At 44.1% G+C, this 24,724-nt stretch overlaps 1 protein-coding gene across 1 annotated transcript in view; it reads left to right on the top strand.

Annotated features, from left to right (window-relative positions):
• MORN1 (MORN repeat containing 1) overlaps positions 1–24,027 on the top strand; it is a 270,992-nt gene extending 246,965 nt beyond the window's left edge. Inside the window, exon 16 of the mRNA XM_073316712.1 lies at positions 23,980–24,027. The gene's annotated coding sequence lies outside the window, so the exon portion shown is untranslated. The remainder of the gene's footprint in view (positions 1–23,979) is intronic.
• The last annotated feature ends 697 nt before the right edge of the window (positions 24,028–24,724 follow it).

Here is a 24,724-nt window from a genome sequence, read left to right as displayed (position 1 = left end):
ATCCCAACTTGGACACAAGGTTCAGCCTGTGCGGGGGGAGGGTACAGTTTGGGAGGGATGTTTTCTCTCTTCCTTTTCTGTTCTTTAGAAGTCGTTATCGGGCTGGAGATCTCTTAAAAGGCAAGAGGCAGAGAGATATGCAGGGGCTAATGACTTGGCAAGCACTGTGTGAGTCACAGACATGTCAGTTCAGAACCTCAACTGGAAAGACCAGACCCCTGGGGGCAGTGGTGAGCTGGAGCTGGTTTGCACTGGTTTGCACAAACCGGTTGTTAAATTTTGAAGCCGGTTTAGAACCGGTTGTTAAAGGGGTGGGCAAACTCTGGCTTGCGGGCCACATCCGCCCACAGGACTGTCCTGTCCAGCCCGCCTGAGCTCCTGGCTGGGGAGGCTCCCCTGGCTGAGAATCCCTTTTTAATTTTCACTCACCCGGTGGCACTCCGGGTCTTCGGCGGTGGGTCCTTACTCGCTCCTGGTCTTCAGCGGCACTTCGGCGGCAGGTACTTCAAAGACCCGGAGCGAGTGAAAGACTTGCCGCTGAAGTGCCGCCGAGAAGATCCAGAGCAACTGAAGGAACCGGTTCTTCAGATTTTGGTAGCTCATCACTGCCTGGGGGAATGTGTCCACACAGCAAAATAAAACCCATGGCTGGCCCAGGCCAGCTGACTTAGGCTCGCAGGCCTCAGACTGCAGGGCTGTTTCATTTCTGTGTAGACTTCCAGGCACAGAGTGTCACAGCTGTTCAGCAGCTCAGGAAGTGCAAACTGCAGTGAGCCACATGTTAAAGAGCCTAGTGCTGGTCACAGGAAGGGGAAACTGCCCCAGACCAAGGGCCTAGGACTATGAAGTGAATTGAATCCAAGGTAGCTTTTTCAACAGCTTCTTTGACTGTGTCAGAAGCATTTGGGAAGTTTGTGCTCAATGCAGAAAAGGGTGTTTGGAAATGACCGCAGCAAATGGAATAACTCCTCTTACCCCCTGACGTGGTGAAGGAACTACAGTCATCATGTGAGAACTTCATTCAAGGTCTGCAGTCAGGGTAGAAATGTTCAACCCCTGCAAGGGGGGGAGGGATGGAGAGCTCAGTGGTTTGAGCATTGGCCTGCTAAACCCAGGGTTGTGAGTTCAATCCTTGAGGGGGCCATTTAGGGATTTGGGGCAAAAATTGGGGATTGGTCCTGCTTTGAGCAGGGGGTTGGACTAGATGACCTCCTGAGGTCCCTTCCAACCCTGATATTCTATGACTCTAAGCCACATAGTAATACTAATTCTACTGATACTCCCCAGCCTGCATGTGGTGGCTCCAATTGGCAGGGGCCTAACATGAAGGCTTGATTCTTCAGTGTGTCTGAGTGGTCAGATGAGGAATCAGGGGCTCAGTTCAACTTCTATGTTTTGGGCTGCAAGCCACAGACAACTGGGACTATGGTTCACCTGTAAGTAGTAAGACCTGGCGCCACAAAGGGACATAGGTGTTAAGGACACTCAACATTGCAATAGCTAACTTGTAGGCACCTAGAAAATCACTGGAATCCACAAAGCCACGGTTAAGTGCTCAAGATTCCTGTACAGTTAATGGGATAGGTGCCTATGAATGGGATCCACAAAAGTCAACACTCAAGGTGGTGCCCTGCCTAAGCTAGCCAGTAGGTGATGCTGATGAGAGACGTACATCCTTTCCTAGGGATGCTCAAATTCATGAGCACTAGGCAGCCTAGGCAAAGCCAGCTGGCCCAGCTCAGTGTGCTTAGCCTCCTGGGGAAGGCATGAAGCACCAGCCTGCAAACTGCCATTGTCAGTAGGTTTCAGTGGTAGCCGTGTTAGCCTGTATCAGCCAAAAAAAGAGGAGTCCTTGTGCACCTTAGAGACTAACAAATTTATTTGGGCATAAGCTTTTATGGGCTAGAACCCACTTCATCAGATGTAGTGGGTTCTAGCCCACGAAAGCTTATGCCCAAATAAATTTGTTAGTCTCTAAGGTGTCACAAGGACTCCTCTTTTATTGTCAATATGCTGTTTCTCTGTGGTTTGTCTGAGATTGAGATCTGACCTGGAAGGAAAGAGCCCAGGCGAAAAATAGCACATTCAAGTACTGATTTGTTTCCCTGGCGATTTCTCTATTGACTTTCATCACGCTCTTCCTTGGGGCGGTGGCTTAATAAAATAATGCAGCATGCTCACTTGATGGGTTTTTCCAAACTCTTTTGGTGCTGTCCTTCTAGCCTTCTGGTTCGTTAGCAGACCAAACTGAGACTAGGTAGTAAAGGAACAAGCCCAACAACTCAGAAACCAAGATCTCAGCCAGTGTTAGAAGAAACATTCTTTCTTCATTCAGCAGTTTGGCTGTTTCTCCTCATGGGCACCTGGCCCCCGGGCTCCAGGATCTGCACAGGCTGCCTACTGGCTTTCAGGTGGAATTTAAGGTGTCATTTTTGACCTTTAAAACTATAAACAGCCTGAGATCTGTCTACTTGAATAACCCAACTTCCTCCCTGGGTGATTCCACTGCAGTTCTGCTCAGCTGTGCTCCAGATGAAGCCGCAAGAGGAAGCTGCTGGCAGGCCATTCCTCCACGAGGGACTTCTGAATTCACTCCAAAATAGCCAAATCTGTTGATCTTTAGGGAATACTGCAAAACCTGTCTATTTGGGCGCTGCTTGGGAGTTGAGGTGGAGATGTTTTGTGAAGGCTTTGTTAGGACACTAAGGTCTGCATATTGTGTCGGCTGGGATTGGTTGCTCTTCGACTGCTTGCATGGATTGTGTGCCTAAACAGTCGAGGTGCCCACAGCTTGGGACAAGGGTCTTTGCTTTTAAGTCTGAAATGAACACACCTGGCATTAGATCAGAAAGGAGTGGACACTGCTGTGTTTCACTTTCCACAGCATTTTGAAGTAGGTTAGCATTGGAATCAGGTCAGAAATGTCTCACAGCTCTGCATCTTCCCTATTCCACCTCTTCCCTTCCCTCATCTCTCTCTCTGTGACAGCCATCAAATACTAAACACTAAACAACCTTATTCCACATTCCCACTTTGTGCCTTTCCAGCCCTCCATTGCCTATACCAATGGCTAGCTCCCAAGGTTTCTGAAGTACAGCTGAATAAGGGAAAGCTTTGAATGGGTCAGAAAGGTTAGTAGATTACTGAAATGTCTCAGCATCCTAGGGATTGGAAAATTAGATATAATTAGTCACAGAACAAACATAATTTTTTAGAAAAAAGCCCCCAACCCAGGCATTCCCAATTTAAAAAGAAGATCACCTTTAAAACTTTCCCTTGAATTTGCTGAATAGGCCTGAGTGGTAGGAGCAGTGTATGAGTCATTCTCTCTCTCTAGAACAGGAAAGTCTGTGGAGGGTGGAGACATGTCAGTGCAGTGTGGTACATTTTAAAATATCAGCTGAAATGACTAGGTTGAAGAAGTAGGAGGCTTGATATTAGTCACAGGGTATTACACACCAGAAAAGATAAGGACAGAAGGAATTACTGGACAGACATAACGTAAGTCACTTGGCCCAACTTTTGAATATGGGTATCTCAACTTCAGATCTCTTCATTCTTTCTTCAGAACCCATCTGTTTGCCTTGCATTGTGAGTGAAACTCATTATCTTAGCCACACAGTGAGCTGCCACTGGCCAACTGTTCTTAATCTGAGCTGTAAGGAAAAGGGCAGGGCTAGCCCCATGCACAGAGCATCAGCAACATGTATCCATCCCCCGAAAACTCATAGGGATCCCATTCCCAATCCTGTTGCCGCCCATCTCAATAGAGCTGTGCAGGGATTGCTGTAGCCCTGCAATAACCTCTGCAGTTCCCGTGCAAGTTGGCTGGATCCCTGGCAGAATGCTGCAGGTGATGAAGAGCTCATTAATGTGACTTTCCTGCCCTGCTGCCAGCAGCTCTGCACCAGCTGTCTACAGGGCAAAGGGAGATCCTCTCCACTATCAGACTATTCCCAGTGTCCTCAGCATTGGCTGGCATGGTGCATTGCCAGCACACCTGACAAATAAAGGTCCAACACTCTTCTTGCTGCCATGTCACATGGGCCCAGGAATTGATCAAAGTACAGGTTAGTGCTGCTGCCATGCTGGCAGCCCTGGAGACTGAACAAGACCTCAGTCCACATAGAGGGACAGCATGTGCATTGGTTAGGTAAGCTTCCCAAACACTGTACTGAGAAACCTTAATATCTGTTGCAACCAAGGTCCAGATCCAAAGTCCAGTGAGATCAGGGGGAGTCTTTCCAATTAGTTCAGTGGGCTTTGGATCAGACCCCAACTGAGTAATTGTTTGCTCTTCTCTAGTGCCTTCCATCCAAGGATCTCCAAGCACTTTACAAACATTAATTATCCTTCGCCATCCCCATCCACCCAGTGAGTAGGGAGATTCTAAACCAATTTTATCTATGGGAACTGAGGCACAGGATATATGATTTTTCTAACGTTACAAGAGCTAGTCGGCAGCAAAACCACAAATCAAACCCAGGAATCCTGTCTCCCAGGCTTGTGTGCCAAGCACTGGTCCATGCTACCTCTCAATGTACTGTAGAAAATGTTGAAATAATTAAATAGTTAATAAAAATCCACATGGCATAAACCCCCAAGTGGATGTAGAATCATTGTAAGAGTCGACTGAACAAGGTGGTAATAAACGAAACACTAGGAGAACAATCCTGTCGTCTGCTCCCCTGTTACAAGCCTGGATGCTTCCAAAGGACTCTGCAGTACTCTGGCTCATGTACCATCTTCCCCAAGGGGGCGTGATCTGCTGCTAGGCCCGCAGCCTGGTTGTGCATATGGCATGCAGCACTTAGCAGCATGTGCTGGCTCAAGCCACAGGCCGTTCCTACTCAGAAAAGCCATAAATAGCACTCTGTAGTGAGACATGGTGGTGGCCCCCATCCTGCCTAGGACCTAGCACAGTGCCACCCTCAATGGGCACCCGTATGTGGCTCCCTCCAAAAAATTGCAGAGCTCTGTCCCTTTATTTACTCATGGGAGATCACCCTCCCTAACAACACATTGCAGATCCGGCAGCCACTCCACTGGAGCTAATGGGCTCTCCATGCATAAAGCAACTGCAAGATCCAGCCCTGTTTTTTTTGTTGAATTTTTAACAGAAGGTGTTTCATCAAATAGCCCAAAATCTTGTCTGTTTTCCGTAATGCTTTATCTCTGTAGTGCATCTGCTAACCCGGTGCATCATACTTTGCCAAGCCAGAAATGAAACCTAAGACAGGCCTCCCTAGTTGCTTGTGACTAATTTATCCGCTTGTAGAGCTGATGGAGCTATCTGTTCTGAATTATCCCCCAGTCCAGATTTTGGCAGAAGTATTCACCAAATGCTTTCAGCCTATAATTTCTGGCCACTTTGCTGTGTGCTAATGGTTTTAAAGATGGTTGCAATTTTTCAAATTTCAGTAAAATTTTTAATTTTGGAAGAAAATACAAAAAATTACTGAACATTTTCTCTCCTTTTTGCACCAGCTCTGAAATTCACTGTTAAAAATGTCTCATTTCTGCTCCCTGACTGGGTGACTGGAGAGTGCCTAATGAAGTGCTGTCATGAATTCCCACACAAATATCATTCAGTGGTAAAATGTATGAAGCGTTTGGGCTCTGTGAACATTATCACAAGCACACAGTCGTTCAAACACCCACATGATGAATCTGGGGGAGCTGAACCCATTGCTTTTGTTCAGAAATAGGTTCTATCTGCCAGTATTCTTAGATCAAGTCAGGTCATCCCTTACAGTATCCAGAACAGTTCGCCAATCCCTAGTGATCAGCTTGTCCTGGAGCTAGGCCACAGCATTCTTACTAATGATACTTATTGAAATCTGCTCCCTCAAGTCATTATTCTTCAGAGAAGCAGGGAAATATCAGGCAAAAAAAGGACGTTCTCTTGTCTTTTATGCTGACAGCTCATTTATCGAGGGGGTTCGTTAGCCTTTGTGCCTTGCTTCCCCAGGATCAGAAGCATCCCACCCTCTTATTCAAAGGAACAATCAGCTTTGAATTCTGCCCATTCCAACATCAGTTCTGGAACTCTCAGGGAGAAGAGCAGGCAGGTGTTCATGTAGCTGATACTTGCATTTCTGTCTCTCTTGGGGGATGTGCGTGTGTACCTGGAGCATATCAGCAGTGGCACTGGGGACAGCGTAGGAGGATAACCCCAGATTCCAAGATAGCCTTGCTCACATCATCTGTGTTTTCTCATCTGTGCAAGATAACGTGCTGTTCCCTTGCATGAACCTTTTTGAAAGCTTATGCTGAAATAAATTTGTTAGTCTCTAAGGTGCCACAAGGACTCCTCATTCTTTTTGCTGATACAGACTAACATGGCTACCACTCTGAAACCTTTTCTCCCTGTGTTTGCAATGGCTCCTCTCTCATTCTGGTTGAAATATATTTTCTTCCTTCCTCTCAATGTAAAATATTATACTACATGTGCTGGTTTTAAATGCAACAACAAAGACATACAGATGCTAAGAAGAGAAGCAGTGGCAGGTACTGTAAGGAAAAGCATGCTAAGGAGTCAGGCAGTATGTACTTGCTTCCTACCACAATACCAACAGCATAAGTTTAGCACTAAGGATGGGCAGTTTGATGAGGACATGTGTGCTCCTCTTATGGAGGCTTCTGCTATTCTCCTAATCCTAGAATAAACCATTCCTATTGAAAGGGCCTCTTTGCACTTTATGGGTCAGATTTTCAGAAGTGCTTACAGCCCATTGGTCACAGTGAGTCACAATGAGAGGCACAGGGCCTGGGCCCTTTAGAAAGTCCAGCCCTTATTTAGGTGCCTAAATGGGAACTTTTTTCAGAGTAGCAGCCGTGTTAGTCTGCATCCGCAAAAAGAAAAGGAGGACTTGTGGCACATTAGAGACTAAGCAATTTATTTGAGCATAAGCTACAGCTCACTTCATCGGACACGCCACTGCATGCATCTGATGAAATGGGCTTTAGCCCATGAAAGCTTATGCTCAAATAAATTGGTTAGTCTCTAAGGTGCCACAAGTCCTCCTTTTTTAAAATGGGAACTGAGCTCTTTGAAAAATTTGGCCCCAATTGTGCATGCTGAGCCCTTGAAAATCTGGACTCACATATGTTGCGGGAGCAGAGGTGGTTAGAGGTTGGTAAGGCAGTTCCAGTCTGAATTGTTGGTAAGTTTGATTTTTAATTCAGAACATCGACTCCAAACCCTTTCAGGCAGCTATTTGGCCAGCTGTTGAATTTCACAAGCTCAATGTGACCGGAGGGCCAGATTCTGATCTGAGTTACTCTGGTGTAAGCACTTACTCTGGTATAACTGAGAGAGTTACACTGGTGAAGCTGACCCTGAGGCCCTGTCTACATTGTGGTTTTTTGCACTAGTGGCTGCACTGATATGAGCCTCTGGTATAGACGTGCCATGTAGACAAATCCTGCGTGGGGCTGTGCTAAGTCCACAAAGATCTATTGCAGTCAGTGACCGGATACTATGCTGGGAACCACCCCTAGCTGCTAATTTCAATGTCAGACATAAAATAGGTCATTTCTGTAGCTTTGAATTCTCCAGTGTGTCTGTGCAGGTGACCTCGCAGCAGTGACCTACAATCAGGAGATGTGGGTTGGAGCAGCAACAATTTCCTCACAGCATGAACCTGCCAATGCCTTTTCCTGAGGTTTTTTTTTTCTTTGAAGTAGGTCAAGCCTATGAACTGCTAACTCTGCGGACCTCCATTGGTTTTATCACTTTGTCACCCAGCATGGGAGAGAGACTGGCTACTTCCTTGTGGCTGAGCATTGGCATACTCGATGCAACATAAATTCAGTTAGTGCAAGCTCAGATGTTTGGTAGACTAAAATCAGAACAGCCACCCATACAACAACCTACTGTCTTAGCTAAGAGAGGTCACCCCAGGAAGGCGATATCTTAAAGATCCACTGACGCCATCTGGAAAACATTGCGCTTGCAGAAAATTCCCTTTATCCCTCTCTCCTAATCTAATTTACTCTTTATTTTTCTAAAACTCCCATCACCATTTCACCTAAGCACTCGGACTCTTAAGATCTTCAGCTCATGCAAATCAGTGTACCTCCATTGATATCAGTGACTTTCTACCAGCGGAGTATCTGGGCCATCAACATCGATGGAGTTATGCCAGCTTACACTAAATTCTGGCCCATTGGCTTGAATAGAGCTATGTCAGTTTACCTATGGTCTGTAATTCTGCTCATATCTCAACATTTCTGTTTTCTCTTCTTATGTTTTATTGCCACTGATGCTGCATGGACATACAAAGCAGGTTCAGACAGCAACACCCCCCATTTCATTGGGGTTCCACCCCAGCAGGGGCAGGAGTGCTCTATCAGACACTCCTTGGCTTAGGGCATGAGATTCTGCTCCTGGCAGGTAGGGAGCAAAGGACTGTATTTGTATTTAAAAAATATCGATTGCTCACATGCATTTTGGTCATTGATGGGAAAATCCCTGGAAGGTCTGAGTAATCTGAAGCAGCCCTGGCTTTCTCCAAATCTCTTGGGCCTGGAAGTGATACAAATCCCATGAGATCTTCAGCATCTCCTGAGACAGATACACCAGAACTGCTTTGTCTTATGGTATTTTCACTGTGCAGTGTTGTTGTAGCCACGTTGGTCCCAGGATATTAGAGAGACAAGGTGGGGGAGGTCATAGCTTTTATTGGACCACTTCTGTTAGTGAGACAAATCCTGTCAGTGAGAGAGACAAGCGTTACCCAGAGCTCTGCAGGTCTCAGTGAGACACATTCAGATCTGTTCACTGACAGATACAGCTGAGCCCATGGAGCTTCAGAATGAGTACATTTATTTATTTACTCATTTGTAAATTACCCAAACTTTACAGAACCTCTGAAATAGCTTTAAATTTGGGTTGAGTTTGGGGCAAACTTTGTGCTGGCTCTTGCGTTCATAAAGTTCTGTGTTTGAAGAGAAAATCTCCTTTAATAAAAGACTAATTGATTTTAAACCAGAAAACACTGATACCACTGTTTCGTCACTAAGGAGTGATGTGTCCAGTAGACAGAGTTGTAAGAAAGAGATCTTTGTGCAGTATGCTGAGTGGCCAATGTTACATGCTGAGGCTCTTTGGGCAGGGACTGTCTTTTTGTTCTGTGTTTGTATAGCGCCTAGCACAATGGTCTATGATAATTGTTCCTATGCACTACCACAATACAAGTAATAACAATATGAGCTGTCCACTTGGCTTGTGTGTATATTCCTTGGCCCTCTGGAGTTACACTGAACTAGATCCCTCCTTAAACCTGACCCTGTTTCTGAGGTTCCACTCAGCATAGTATAACAACAGGTCTGAGTCCTGGACTCCTTGCTCAGGCAAAATTCTTGCTGAAGTCAGTGGGAGTTTTACCTGAGTTAGGTGTGCAGGATCAAGTCTTTACTCTGCATAGCATCATTCAGACCAATTATATCCCTGGACACTCTGCAGAGTTAAGGCTGTGTGGTGCATATAGTAAATTACAGACATTGGAATGTAAAGCTATTGTAGAACGAGTAAATTAAGATGTTCATTTATAAGGTCAGTAACAATTCAACACATTCCTATCAAGCAATAAACACCTTTACTTCCAATTGATTTTTCTGGTTTGATTAGACCACTTGAAATTTTTAAAAAATGAATGGTTTCAGAGTAGCAGCCGTGTTAGTCTGTATTCGCAAAAAGAAAAGGAGGACTTGTGGCACCTTAGAGACTAACCAATTTATTTGAGCATAAGCTTTCGTGAGCTACAGCTCACTTCATCGGATGCATATCCAATGAAGTGAGCTGTAGCTCATGAAAGCTTATGCTCAAATAAATTGGTTAGTCTCTAAGGTGCCATAGCTCACGAAAGCTCATGCTCAAATAAATTGGTTAGTCTCTAAGGTGCCACAAGTACTCCTTTTCTTTTTAAAAAATGAATGGAGAGCATCCATGCTCTCCGAAGATGTTATTTTTAAAACATATTGATCAGATTCTCTACTAAGGGCCAGGGAATTATTTTGGCTTTCTGTGAAATCTTAGACTGACATTTTCACATGACCTCTTAAATTGGGGCATCTCACTGTTTTTGGAAGTCCAAATTGAATCACCCACACTATGAGTTTTCAGTCTGTGGGTTTTCAGCCTTCAAGGGGGTCTGGACCACCTTTCGGAAACCTTCCCATATTCCTGATGGGAAAGGGGTCGTAGGTAGATCCTGACAGATAGTAAATGGGGTTCTGGAGGTAGGGTGGGAAGGGAGGTTGTGCCATAGAAAAGTTAAGAACTATTGGCCGACATGGATTAGGATTACTTAGGACACCTCAATCCATTCCTTTGGGCAGTTCATTTGAAAAGTTTGCGCTAACATTTTTTAGTGCTGATGTTCTGTCTCTAATGTGGATCTAGTCACCTATGCCCTGAAACCTCACCACAGTAGCTATTTATACTCTATGCGTGCGTGTGTCACCTACAGATAATCTTCTGGTCTCACTGGGAAGAGCTATGTTCTATCATCCTAAACCACAGAGCTGCTGTTCAGACACCAGCCCAGGGCTTTAGCACTATTATCTAAAATGATTTGATGTCATTGTTCTTGTATCCAAAATGAAGAAGAAGAATAACAATAATAAAAAGCAAGAGAACATTGGTTTCTTTTTTCTTCCTTTCCGTTTCCTTGATGTTTCATGGTTTGGCCAGCACCTCACTATTTTTTCCTTTCAGTTGCTACCATACAGCTTTTTAAACAGACCTCTTTGGAGCTGTTTTCTGATGCCTGGAGTACTTAAGCCAAAGATCTGTTCATTTTTTCCTGGCAGCAGCTACTTGACAGAGAATAACGTTAAATATAACTTTTGATTCTCTGAGACTGCATCTTCGTTTTTCTCGATTAGAAGAATCAAGCTAGTTAGACCTCTACAGAATGCACAACCCTATAGAATGGCAATAAGTGACCTGGCACATGTTGAGATATTAAGAACAGATTTGTCAAAATTGGGGCCTAGAACGGGGCATGGAAAGCCATGTTTAGTGGCTGATTTTTCAAAATTCCTGAGGATCCGCATCTGCCACTAACTTCAATGGGACTACATGTACTCAACGGCTTATAAACATCAGACCACTTTTATTTAGGTGCCAAACTTTGGGCTCTCCACAGAGACAATACTGGTCTTAGTATCTTGATGCCTGGGCGGTCGCTTGTGGCTACTCTGACCTGGAGCTGGAGAATTGTGCTCACTGAGATCTAGCTGGGCTGGGGAAAGCTGGAGGTGGCATGATGAACATCCTGCTAGCCTAAGAGCACTGGTCTCTACATCCTATTGCCTCTCCCCGGAGCTACCCATTCTTCATCCTCCTCTTCCTCCATGTTTGATTTTAATACCATGCTTCTCAGATGGGTCTCTGTTTAACATAAGCTCTATTTCAGTACTGAAAGAAGATGATGAAGGAGACTGGTGGAATCTTTGCAGACCTCCTTTTGAGAGTCTAATTCCAGCTGATGTCTAACAGAAAATCCAGCCACAACTGTATAATGTCTTATGGCCCTGTCAGGACATGTGTCACTTTAGATTGTCTTTTATTCCTATCTCAGATGAAGATTTCCCACTAGTTCCTACAGCTGCAGTTACAAATCGTAGGAATGGCTACAAATTGATACCAGCACCTTATTGGTAACAGGGCAAGTGAAAGTTCAAGAACAGAATCAGAGGGGTAGCCAAGTTAGTCAGTAGTCACAAAAACAGCGAGGAGTCCGGTGGCACCTTAAAGACTAACAGATTTATTTGGGCATAAGCTTTCGTGGGTAAAAAACCCACTTCTTCAGAAGCATGGAGTGAAAATTACGAATACAGGCATAAATATATATTGGCACATGAAGAGAAGGGAATTACCTTACAAGTGGAGAACCAGTGTTGAGGGCCAATTCAGTCAGGGTGGATGTGGTCCACTCCCAATAATTGATGAGGAGGTATCATAAATCTGTTAGTCTTTAAGGTGCCACTGGACTTCTCATTGTTTTCAAGAACAGAATGAAGATTTGACTCTCTTAACATGTGGAAATAATAATCCAATTTTGGACCTCTATAGTAACTTTCTTCTGAGGATCTCAAGATTAAATCCCAGCATGCATTAATTAAGCCTCACAATGTCTGTATGAGACAGGTAAGCATCAGTATATTCACTATTCAGATGGGAAACTGAGACAAAGATTTAAGTCATTGGCAGGGAAAGGGACCCAGGATTCCTGACTCCCAGTCCTCTCCTAATAAATGATAAAATAAACAATAATAATAAAGTAATAATAATAAACAAATCATTAGCTCTTATATAGCACTTTTCTACTCAGTGTTTTACTGAGGATGGCAAGTATCATGTTCCCTGTGTTACTGATACAAAAAGACTGAGCTATAAAGCGGGGAGGGGACTTGCCAGAGGCCAACCCAGGAATAGGACTCCTGAATCGCTGTTCAGCACTCTACCTAACAGACTGTGCTGCACAGGAAGCCTTAAGGTGTCTCATTGCAGATAAGCCTGTGTCACTCCATGTTCTGGACTGCGCTAAGGACTCAATAAACCACCCTTATTACTAATCCCTCTTGCGTCTTCCTTCAGCTGGAATCCTGGTGTCACCACTCCAGTGAGGCTGATTTTGCCTAACAATGGGGAAATCCTGGGTTTCTGGGCAAGCCCCAATAAAATTCCAGACTTGAACGCTTAGAGACCCTGCAGGGGAGGCTGGCTATGGAAGAGGCCTCTCTTGGTAGGCAATTAGCACCATTAGCGCAGGAAGCCCGAGGGCTGTTAAGTCAGACCTTACCAGCAGGGGGCTCTGTGGCAGCAGGGAAAACTCTGCTGCTTTCCAGGGACTAGGAGAGAGAATGTAACCTACTCTGGGGAACGAGAAGACGGGGGGAAACAGTGCAAGGAAAATGGTATCATTGGAGCCAAGAATGCAGAATCTTCCTTAATTTGCTCTGTGACTTCAGGTCTCAGCCCAACTGTTTGAGGCTCCAGCTCTTGGCGTTCTGCAGAAGAGGAATAATGTGTTGCCACAATAGCATAATTTGCCCCTGCTGAAAAGCTGCTGATGTCCTTGTGTGAAACGCTAAAGGGAAACAAATCTTGGAGCAGTCTGGCTCAGAGCAGCTGAATGTATTCAAACTCCTGCAAACACTCATGCCTCAACGGGTCCGTTACGCAGGACGAAGAGCCTGGACCGAACACTCTCAGGTCTCCCTCCCTTTGCACAAACAACCCCTGTCTTTATCCTGCCACCATTGGGCCAGATCCTGAAGTGATGAGCATGTGCACTTCCCCCCGCAGTCAATGGGAGCTGCACATGCTCAGCGCCCATGGGGCTCAGCCCATTGAATCCCAAAATGGGATTATTGCCATTGAGATCCATGGAAGGAGGACTAGGGCCTATTTATGTTTGCCTGCTTCTGTTAAAGTTGAGTAGATAATCCATGTATTAATCTGGTTCAGCCAATAGGTATGGAGACGGGGGGCATCACACCAATGCCTTCGGTAAAAAATACAACTTTTTTGGCCATAAATCAAGACTATGCTACAGTTGATCAGAACCAGAAAATGATAAAGTGGGAGGGGAAAGACGCTTGCAGCTTTTCTCACATCTCCTGTCCCAGCTAAGTTTGCTTCAGATAAAAGAAGGGATAATGAGCAGGGGAATTTGGAAGAAATTAGATTATACAAATGCCTGGGTTTCCCATAGCTCCTATAAATTGCATTGTTTACTGTGGATTTTCTTTTCTTCCTTTTCTCTTTTTGCTCCGCGGGACTGCACAAGTGACAATGTTTTAAATGGAAAGATTTGCAGCAAGCCATCAATCACTGTGCATGCAGGATATATCTTCTGGCTTAGTCTTGCTCATGCGTCTATAAATCAGCATAGCTGGAATATTTGTGGTTGTCTGTAGGAGATTTATGCAGGTGGGAGATTAGAACCAGTCTGTCATTTTTGTGGGGGAAGCACGAGATGGAAGGAGCTGGGGAATGCTAGCTCGCAGGAAGGATTTATGATAATGTCAGCGGATATTTAGGGGTTTCTTAGAGGGACAATTAGGAAAAAGTGTGTGTAGTATGCCTCTTTAACTTGGAATCAGGAGATGGTTGTTTAGATGCGTCGTTTTCAATGCGTCTAGTCAGAGAGAGAAGTTACATGGACATTTATCTTCTTAGGTCTGCCTGGTTTTGGTTTGTTCTTAAATTCAAAGCTTTTTGTTTATGGCTTATGCGTCCTTTTATGTATTTATTTTCATCTAGGCCCTAGTTGCAAATTAGCTTTATAGGTAACTATATCAGGTGAAGTAGTCCTTCTAGCCCATGTCTTGCTGGTGTAAATACATCTGTCTCGGACAGGAGAAAGGAAATGTGTCTCCTGTTACTAAGAGCAACTCCAGGCAAATTCTCAGCTGGTGTAAATCAGAACAGTTTAACTGACGTCAGTGGAGCTGTGTCATTTTACACCAGCTGAGGATCTGGCCCTCCATGCTTTGCTGAATTTCACATGTATAGTCTAAAAGGTCTTTTCCATCTCTGGTGTTCTATGATCTCAGAATAGAATAAGACACAAAATTAAAGAGAGTGGCCTATTTATTTTATGCAACCTTTGCAATTTCTAACCTTAGTTGGTTGCTGGCATCCTAGCGCCTTGTTGCTATAGGCCAGCAATCGCCCACCAAGAGCGCTGAGAATTGAGTACCTGTGAGTGCCCGTTAGGCCTCTGCCTGTTAACCTTCCCTTTGCAGTCTCAGGCAAAGGGCAGGACTGACCTGTGCGAAGGTCATTGGTGCAGCTTCCCTCTTACCTCATATTTAATGAGATCAGCCCCATTCCTAATTGCTTCCGAGTCTAGGCAAGTTGTAGTAGGTAGCTGGGGAGCTTGCAAAGCTCTGGCAGCCTGTAAAATACATTTTGGAATCCTAAAAAAAAAATGCTGCAAAATATATGGTGCCCAACAGGTCTCCAGCCTCCTCTCCCTCTTTCTGGCAGAGTAAAAAATGTCTTTCTGCCTACATTGTTTGCACCTACCAGTTCCTCACTTCCCCTTTTCCTCTGTAGTTCAGACTGGGCTGTAACATGATATTGGCTGATCAGCTGCAGCCAGTCAGCCTGCCTTCGAAGTTGGGCCTATGGAGCCATGTGTGACTCCAGGAGACCTGTCTGCATCATCTGTTTCTGTGGCCTGACTGCCTGCTTCTTTCCTTCCAGCGCAAACAGGGTCCGAGGGAGGGGCAAACTCTCCCACAAGTCTCCCAAGAGCTACACATGGACCAGTGACACCAGAATCCAACCAGATGAAAAACTATCCTCTCAGTCCATTGAGCCAAAATGCTGGTCTTGAATATTTTCCTAATTGGGGAGGGATGCTTTCCCAGTCGTTTTAAGAGCAAGAAAATCTCCATGGTAGGAAACGTTAACTCCTTTATCACAGTGCCATTTTCCATGCTCTGTCATAAACTATCAGGGCTTTTTATTAAACATAAGTAAAAAATGCTTTCCAGTGATGTCAAGAGCCTAATGTGAAGAGACATTGACACTACTAGTTAGGTCAGATTTTGATATGTCTTTTTCTCCTTTATTCCCCTTTGCTGAGTCCCTAGAACTGTTTGTAACATTAGAGACAAACTAAAACCACTAACACTTTCGATAGCAGAAAAGTCAATGAGTAGGGATGGTTGAAATTTTCTGTTGAAACTTTTTTGATAGAAAATTGGATTTTGACAATATTAAATATATCTGTGTTCCATGGGAAAAAATGTGGGGGGGGGGGTTGGTCAAAATATTTTGGCAAAAAACAAAATATTTCAGACAAAAAACTTTGTTCTAGGCCTTAAAATTTTATTTTTTGAGTTTTAGCCAAAAACTTGAAAATGTCCATGGAAAATTTCACTTTCATTGAAAATTTCCTACAGGAAAACAATATCAATGACGGCAATCTAGTGCTGCTTATTAATAATACTATAAACAAGCCTACAATAACAAATCAGTGTGTGCATGCCAAACAGAAGAAAGCAATTTTGGGGGGCAAATTATCAGCGTTTATGTTCAAATTTCCAAGGCATTAACGTTAAAGATAGATCTGAGCAGCAAAGTCCAGTTCTGAACTTCCACAGCCTGTAGAGGGGTTTGGATCCAGGGTTTTAGCTCATTCCAGTATAAACACCCAGGCATGACATTTGGATCAAAATGCAAACTTTCCCCAAGTGAGCATGGGTGTTTGGATCTCAGACTTCAGTTCAGGGCTTAATCTCCAATTACCCTGAAACATGGTAGGTTTAGCTGTCAGAGATTCATGCAAACCACCTCTTTGGTTTTAATCCATTCAGAGTCCTTCCATCCCTGAGTCTTGAGTTCAAATTAACCCTAAACATTCACAGTGAAGCTTGGTTAAAAGCAAATAAGTTTTAAAGCATGAGTCCATGGAAGATGGTAAAAAGGCATAGGAGTGTGCGACAGGATGACAAACTGCAGGATGAGTTACAGATCCCCAGCTCGGGTGAGTTTCCAGCGCTAGCAGATTTCATAATGAAAGCTTCACACTGCTCCATTTATTAACAGTCAGTTATAACTAAACCATTAGCATTTTTACAGCATCTCCATTATCTAATTCTCACTCCCCGCATGCCTGCAGGGTAGGTCTGTAATATTTTTCCCTGAGGCACTAGTAGAGGCCCTGATTCTGTAATTGACTCCATGTGCGCGCATCCATGTGCCTGCATGAAATCAAATGGAGGATCTTGCCTAAGTGACTTGCCTCAGGTCACACAACAGTGCAGAGCACTCTTAAGATTTGTCTACACTGAGGTCTTGTCTACACTGGAAACGCTACAGCAGCCTACTTCTGTCTGCGCCGGGGTTAGGTCAGTTTACCTATGTCACTCATGGGTGTGGATTTTTCACATCCTGTGCAACACAGCGGGGTCGTCTTAAACTTTGCTTGTAGACCTGGCCTCAAGAAAATTAATCCAAATTAACTGAAGGTCTGAATTTAAAGTGTATCAATTAAATCACATTAAAACTCCTGTGGTAGATGCTCTTAGAATGAAAGAGTGGCTTGTTGAATTCAATTTAGTTGGCAGTGAATTGAATTAAATTGAATGAAGGCCACTTGAATTCTGAACAAGAACATTGAAACGGGGTTTAATGTGGTTTAACTAATGCACTTTATAAATTAATTTGGATTCGTTTTCTTATGAGTCTCCATGAAGACAAACACTAAATCGCAGACCACTGCTCAGACCACTAGACCACACTTCACTGAATTGATTGCACAGTTGTCCCATTTTTAAAATAACCTTTGAAAAACAATTTTGAGTCCAGAAACTGCTAATTTTGTGGAAAACTATTTACTGTGTCTTCACAGTAGCAGCCTCCACTACTGCCCACACTACTCCACCACCTCAAATTCAAGCAGTGTACCCAACTTTTATTGCTCGGTCCATGATAATTGGTGCGTTGCTTAAAACCCCAGCTCCTGGAGTCATGATTATATGAGAATCTCACCTTTTGTTTTAAAAAAGTAAGTTTCTAGACCTCTCCTGCTGGTAATAGCTCACCTTACCTGATCACAGAGGGCTACAGAGGGCCCTAGACAAATTAGAGGATTGGGCCAAAAGAAATCTGATGAGGTTCAACAAGGACAAGTACAGAGTCTTGCACTTAGGATGGAAGAATCCCATGCACTGCTACAGACTAGGGACTGAATGGCTAGGCAGCAGTTCTGCAGAAAAGGACCTAGGGGTTATAGTGGACGAGAAGCTGGATATGAGTCAACAGTGTGCCCTTGTTGCCAAGAAGGTCAATGGCATTTTGGGATGTATAAGTAGGGGCATAGCGAGCAGATTGAGGGACGTGATCATTCCCCTCTATTCGACATTGGTGAGGCCTCATCTGGAGTACTGTGTCCAGTTTTGGGCCCCACACTACAAGAAGGATGTGGAAAAATTGGAAAACGTCCAGGGGAGGGCAACAAAAATGATTAGGGGACTGGAACACATGACTTATGAGGAGAGGCTGAGGGAACTGGGATTGTTTAGTCTGCGGAAGAGAAGAATGATGGGGGATTTGATAGCTGCTTTCAACTACCTGAGAGGGGGTTCCAAAGAGGATGGATCTAGACTGTTCTCAGTGGTAGCAGATGACAGAACAAGGAGTAATGGTCTCAAGTTGCAGTGGGGGAGGTTTAGGTTGGATATTAGGAAGAACTTTTTCACTAGGAGGGTGGTGAAACACTGGAATGCGTTACCTAGGGAGGTGGTGGAATCTCCTTCCTTACAAGTTTTTAAGGTTGGGCTTGACAAAGCCCTGGGTGGGATGATTTAGTTGGGGATTGGTCCTGCTTTGAGCAGGGGTTTGGACTAGATGACCTCCTGAGGTCCCTTCCAACCCTGATCTTCTATGATTATATGATCACTCTTGTTACAGTGTGTATGGTAACACCCATTGTTTCATGTTCTCTGTGTATATAAATCTCCCCACTGTATTTTCCACTGCATGCATCCGATGAAGTGAACTGTAGCTCACGAAAGCCTATGCTCAAATAAGTTTGTTAGTCTCTAAGGTGCCACAAGTACTCTTTTCTTTTTTCTAGACCTTGTGGTTGCCAACAAAAATGTGACCAAAGTGTAGCCTGAAGGCTGAGAAGCCAGAAGGCAAATAAAAGGACCAACATTTTATTTTTAATCTCATGATTTTTAAGCCATTCTCATGGGGAAGTTTGAGGCTTGACTTGAGAATTTTGATACTTGAGGTTAGTGCTACTGTACTGTACTGTGTAGCCTGGTGGTGATTCAAGAGACCTGCATTCTCTTACCAGCTCTGCTATTGCGTGACCTTGGACAGGTCACTTCCCTCCTTGGGCCTCAATTTTTACCATCTGTAAAATGGGGATAATGTGAGTGAACTCCTTTGTGAAGCATTCTGAAACCTATAAGAGTTAGGTATTATTATTACAAGCTTCTGGTCCTTCCCTTTCACTAGACCAGTGGCAAATACTGCATTTTAAAAATTGTGTTCTTTGCACACATTTTGAACTTATTTACCCCTTTCGCAAAGGGTAAAGAAGTGCTTTGTGGTAATAGAATGGTTTTCACCTGGTAATTCCCTCCCCCCCCCACAAAAAAATCCCAAATTGAATCAACAGAGCTGTGTTTGCAAATACCTCATGAAAATTAAAACAAAGGTAAACCTGTTAAATTAAGTTATTAAGACAAACACCTGATGTAAATAATGGCACCTTTATTGGATTTTGTGTTGCCTTTTTTTTTTTAATTATTAACTTTTTCCCTGGCTGGAGCCTAATCTTCCTCATTCTCAACAGTAAAGCTTAAGTGATTAACCAAACTGATATCTCTTCATAAACCTGAAATAGGTTGCAAACGGAAAACCAGTGAAATGTATTAACTCCTGACCCTTTACAAGGGTCCCATCAATTGCATAGCAACGTGTGCTGTCACAGACAGCTGAGGAAAGGGCTGGCGTGCCTGATTAATTGGCTTCGCTCACACGGGTAGATGTGGCACTCATCAATAAAAAGGTATATTGGACGAACTCCAGAAGTGCAGATCTGTAACAGGAAAGGCCAGTCTCCATGAACATTTTCTTGTAATATCAAATAAAATAACAACGTTATGATGTGAATAGCTCCCCCTTCAATCCACATGGTTGAGTGTAATCTGTTATTATTAGGGTAATGCCTAGAGATCCCAGCCAGGATCAGAGGCTCATTGTGCTAGGGGCTGTACAACATATAGTAAGAGATAGCTCCTGCCCCATGTACTTACAGTTTCAGGCCCTGATCCTGCAAACAGATATGCACATACTTAACTTTGACATCAGTGAGACTACTCACATGCTTAAAGTGAAGCATGTGTGTTAGGCTTAGTCTACACTTGAAAGTTATATTGGCAGGGCTACCTCAGTCAGGGATGTGACAAAACACACCCTTGACTAGTGTAGCTATGCCAACCTAATTCTCAGTGTAGATGCAGCTATGTCAACAGAAGAATGTGTCCATTGAGGTAGCTCTCATTCAGGGAGCTAGGGTTCCTTCACTGACAGAAAAACCCCTTCTGTTGGTGTAGGCTGCGTCTACAGAATGGGACTTTCTGGCATAGTTATGTCGGGGCTGGTCTAGCCCTGGTCTACACACGAAAATTAAGTTGGCTTCACGATGTCGCTCAGGGGTGTGAAGGTAAGCCAACCTAACTCGCAGTCTAGATAGTGTTAGTTCAATAAAAAAAAATTTCTGTTGACCTAGCGACCACCTCTCAGGGAGGTGGATCACCTATGCCAATGGAAGAACCCCTCCCATTCGCATAGGTGGTGTCTACACTGAAGAGTTACAGCAGGACACCTGTGGTGCTGAGGCACTTCAAGTGTAGACAAGCCCCTGTGCGGAAAGGTTACATCGGCATAGCTACTGAAAAGTCCACCCCCCCTTAGCAAGGGAGCTGTGCTGACCTAACCCCCGGTGTTGACAGTTCTACACAGAAGCACTGCAGTTGTGCCACAATAGCGTTTTAAGTGTAGACATAGCCTCAGCGTCTGCCACACTGGGGCCTAAATAGGCAAGAGAGACGCAGGCTGGGAGAGAGACGGTATCGTTATCCCTCTTTTGAAAATGGGGAAACTGGGGCATTGAGAGGTTGAGTGACTTGCTCAGGGACAAGCAGCAAAGCCAGCATTTGATGCTAAGTCTCCTGAGACCCAGTCGGTGTCTAAACAACAAGCCTGTCCTTCCTCTTTATTCTGTTTATTAAATGCTTTTCTGTATTGCCCAGCACTGCAGTGTCTACTTGCTGAACAAGTAAATTAGCCCTGTATGGTAGTATCCAAAGAGATTTCCTAGAGGATCCTGCTCCAAACTATTTTTTGAAATGATGCTGTCATAAATATAAAGAGAAGGGTAACCACCTTTCTGTATACAGTGCTATAAAATCCCTCCTGGCCAGAGGCAACATCCTGTTACCTGTAAAGGGTTAAGAAGCTCAGCTAACCTGGCTGGCACCTGACCCAAAGGACCAATAAGGGGACAAGATACTGTCAAATCTTGGGGGTGGGAGGCTTTTATTTTGTGCTCTTTGTTTACGTGTTGTTCTCTCTTGGGACTGAGAGAGGCCAGACAGAAATCCATCTTTTCCAACCCATCCTAATCCAAGTCTCCAATATTGCAACCAGTATAGGTAAACCAGGCAAGGCGGATTAGTTTATCTTTTGTTTTATGTGAATTTTCTCTGTGTTAAGAGGGAGGTTTATTCCTGTTTTTTTTCTCTCCTGCTGATAATAGCTCAACTTACCTGATCACTCTTGTTACAGTGTGTATGGTAACACCCATTGTTTCATGTTCTTTGTGTATATAAAATCTCCCCACTGTATTTTCCACTGCATGCATCTGATGACATGAGCTCACAAAAGCTTATGCTCAAATAAATTTGTTAGTCTCTAAGGTGCCACAAGTCCTCCTTTTCTTATTCCTGTTTTCTGTAACTTTAAGGTTTTGCCCAGAGAGGGATCCTCTGTGTTTTGGATCTGAATACCCTGTAAAGTATTTTCCATCCTGATTTTACAGAGGTGATTTTTACCCTTTTTTTTTTTTTAAATAAAATCCTTCTTTTAAGAACCTGACTGATTTTTCCATTGTTCCAAGATCCAGGGGTTTGGGTCTTTGATGATTTTGTAACCAATTGATTAGGATATTATTCTCAAGCCTCCCCAGGAAAGGGGGTGTGTAGGGCTTGGGGGGATATTTTGGGGGTGAAGACGTCTCCAAGTGGTCTCCTTCCCTGTCCTTTGTTTAAAATGTTGGTGGTGGCAGCATACTGTTCAAGGACAAGGCAAAGTTTCTACCTTGGGGAAGTTTTTAACCTTAACTGGTAAGAATAAGCTTAGGGGGTCTTTCATGTGGGTCCCCACATCTGTACCCTAGAGTTCAGAGTGGGGAAGGAACCCTGATATGGTGGCAGAGTGGTGGGATCATTTTGAACCAAAGATCATTTTGAACCAAAAGCACAGACCTGTAGAGGTGTTGTTTTTTTTAAGCTGAGAGCAGCTAGAGGGTTTTCTATCTATGGTGTTAGTTTTCTTACAAAGGGATTTTTCTTTTTTGAGCTGGAGTTTTCTCTACCTAAAGGCAGGGTAGTTAAACTCCTGCAGGGAAATTCACAAGTTTTTTTTTTTTCCCCTGACTTTTGGGTATAGCTAGAGTTAAGCACAAGAAAGCAGGAAAATGACTACCAGTGAAGCAGCTAATAAACTAGAGCTGGCCAGATTCGAAGCTGAAGAGAAACAAAAAGAAAGGTAAAAATCATCTCTGTAAAATCAGGATGGAAAATACTTTACAGGGTATTCAGATCCAAAACACAGAGGATCCCCCTCTGGGCAAAACCTTAAAGTTACAGAAAACAGGAATAAGAAAAGGAGGACTTGTGGCACCTTAGAGACTAACAAATTTATTTGAGCATAAGCTTTCTAGAGCTACAGCTCACTTCATCAGATGCATTCAATGGAAAATACAGTGGGGAGATTTTATATACACAAAGAACATGAAACAATGGGTGTTACCATACACACTGTAACAAGAGTGATCAGGTAAGTTGAGCTATTACCAGCAGGAGAGAAAAAAAACAGGAATAAACCTCCCTCTTAACACAGGGAAAATTCACATAAAACAAAAGATAAACTAATCCTCCTTGCCTGGTTTACCTATACTGGTTGCAATATTGGAGACTTGGATTAGGATGGGTTGGAGAAGATGGATTTCTGTCTGGCCTCTCTCAGTCCCAAGAGAGAACAACACATAAACAAAGAGCACAAAATAAAAGCCTCCCACCCCCAAGATTTGACAGTATCTTGTCCCCTTATTGGTCCTTTGGGTCAGGTGCCAGCCAGGTTAGCTGAGCTTCTTAACCCTTTACAGGTAAGAGGATGTTGCCTCTGACCAGTAAGGATTTGTACACAGAAAGGTGGTTACCCTTCCCTTTATATTTATGACAGATGCTTAAAATGATTTGTCCTTGTCTACTCTTGCAGCCAAATCATGTTTAGCGCCACTTCAGCTGCACCCATTCTAAATCACTGTATATTGGTAGTGTAGGCAAGGAAAAAATATCTCCACTGTCCTCTTTGTAAGTGCGGATAATAATACTTACCATGCCCTCCCAGGGGTGCTGACGGGTTTAATCAGAGTGTGGAAAGCACATTGTGATCTGGAGATGGAAATGGGCCAGGATGGGCAGAGTACGGTGTTGAGTGACCTCGCCGTCTTCTTTCTGGGGGTTAGCACAAGCCGTCAGAGTCCCTGGAATGATGACCCAGGCAGGAGCTCAGTGACAACAGAACATGTGTTTATCGCTGTAAGAGGGGGACAGAAGCAGCTCCCCTCCTGCTGCTGGTGCTGCTGACTTCCCTCCCTCCACTTTCCTCCCAGGGTCACTTGCTAAGTCAGGGCTCCTTCCCCCCAGAAGGAGCTACACCCTTTAGGGACTGTCTGTGAACGTGCCACACGCAGACCCAGCCAGCACCAGAACTCTGTTACAATAGTAGAGCCCAAACGAGGGAGAGGGGGAGCCCCCCAACATTGCACTCAAACATGGTCACTCCTCCCACTAGCTCAGCCATGGCTAGTGGTTTTGCTTTGGCTCCGTGCAGGAATAATAACAGAACTTCGTCTAAAAGAAAAGGAGTACTTGTGGCACCTTAGAGACTCCTTGGAGACTCCGCAGGTGACGTGCGCACGTCCCTCATCCACTTGATGCTAATAGCCACTGTTGCTTATTTTGCCAGATACATCTCCCCCATCCCCCAAAAAAGAAGAGCTGAAGGAATGTAGTGCCCAGGAAAGTTAGCAGCTCATTTACACTTTAAACATTACAAGACAATAAACCTTAATTGTCTCATCACAGCATTTGAAAATGTTATGTCAGTGGGTTGTTTTTTTAAAGGAAGTATTTCTGTTCCAGGAAATAATTGATCCCAGAAAAAGCCACTATCTTGGAAAGTGAAAAAGGTAAGATGAGCCATCCTCTGGGGTGGACCTATTCCTGATCTGTGCTGGTGGAAATGAGATCACCATCAGCCCTGGTTCTGATATAAGGAAATACTGCAGAGGAGTCAAACGAAGAGTGATTCCCTAACCCCAAAACCTCAGTAGGTGGGCTCTCATTGCCAGAGAAAGGGAGATGATTTGGATCTAGGCCACATTTTCTGCATGCTCCCAGAGTTCAGGATGGTTCAGCTCAGTGTTATTAGTGCTATTGTTTATTCATATTAGAGGAGGGCCTAGGAACTCTGACCAAGGATCCCTACACTGTGGTAGCTGCTGTACAAATGAGTAACAAGTGAGACAGTCCCTGCCCCAGAAAGCTTGTAATTTCAATCCATCTCTGGCTGATACCTGGGAAAATGGAGGTTACAGAATAATGGCAGATAGAAAGGTCTGGGACCAGGAGCGGTTTTACCATGAAACAAACCATGCAGTGGCAATGACAGGGGGCCCCCCAAAATGCAGGACAAATATCTGACAACCTGCCCCTAAGTCCCAGCCTTCAAATACTGTGTGTATGAGCCTCTTGGGCATCTTTATCTTGTGCCTCCTTTCTCTTTCACATGTGCCTATCACTTTGGTATCTGGGCACCAGCAAAATGACATAGGACTTCAATCTTTCAGCAGGACTATGTTCTTCTACTACTGTTTTATCTAGGTAC

Source organism: Lepidochelys kempii, chromosome 18 (assembly GCF_965140265.1).
Source record: "Lepidochelys kempii isolate rLepKem1 chromosome 18, rLepKem1.hap2, whole genome shotgun sequence".
Taxonomy (NCBI): Eukaryota; Metazoa; Chordata; order Testudines; family Cheloniidae; genus Lepidochelys; species Lepidochelys kempii.
This window is presented reverse-complemented; position numbering and strand designations above follow the sequence as displayed.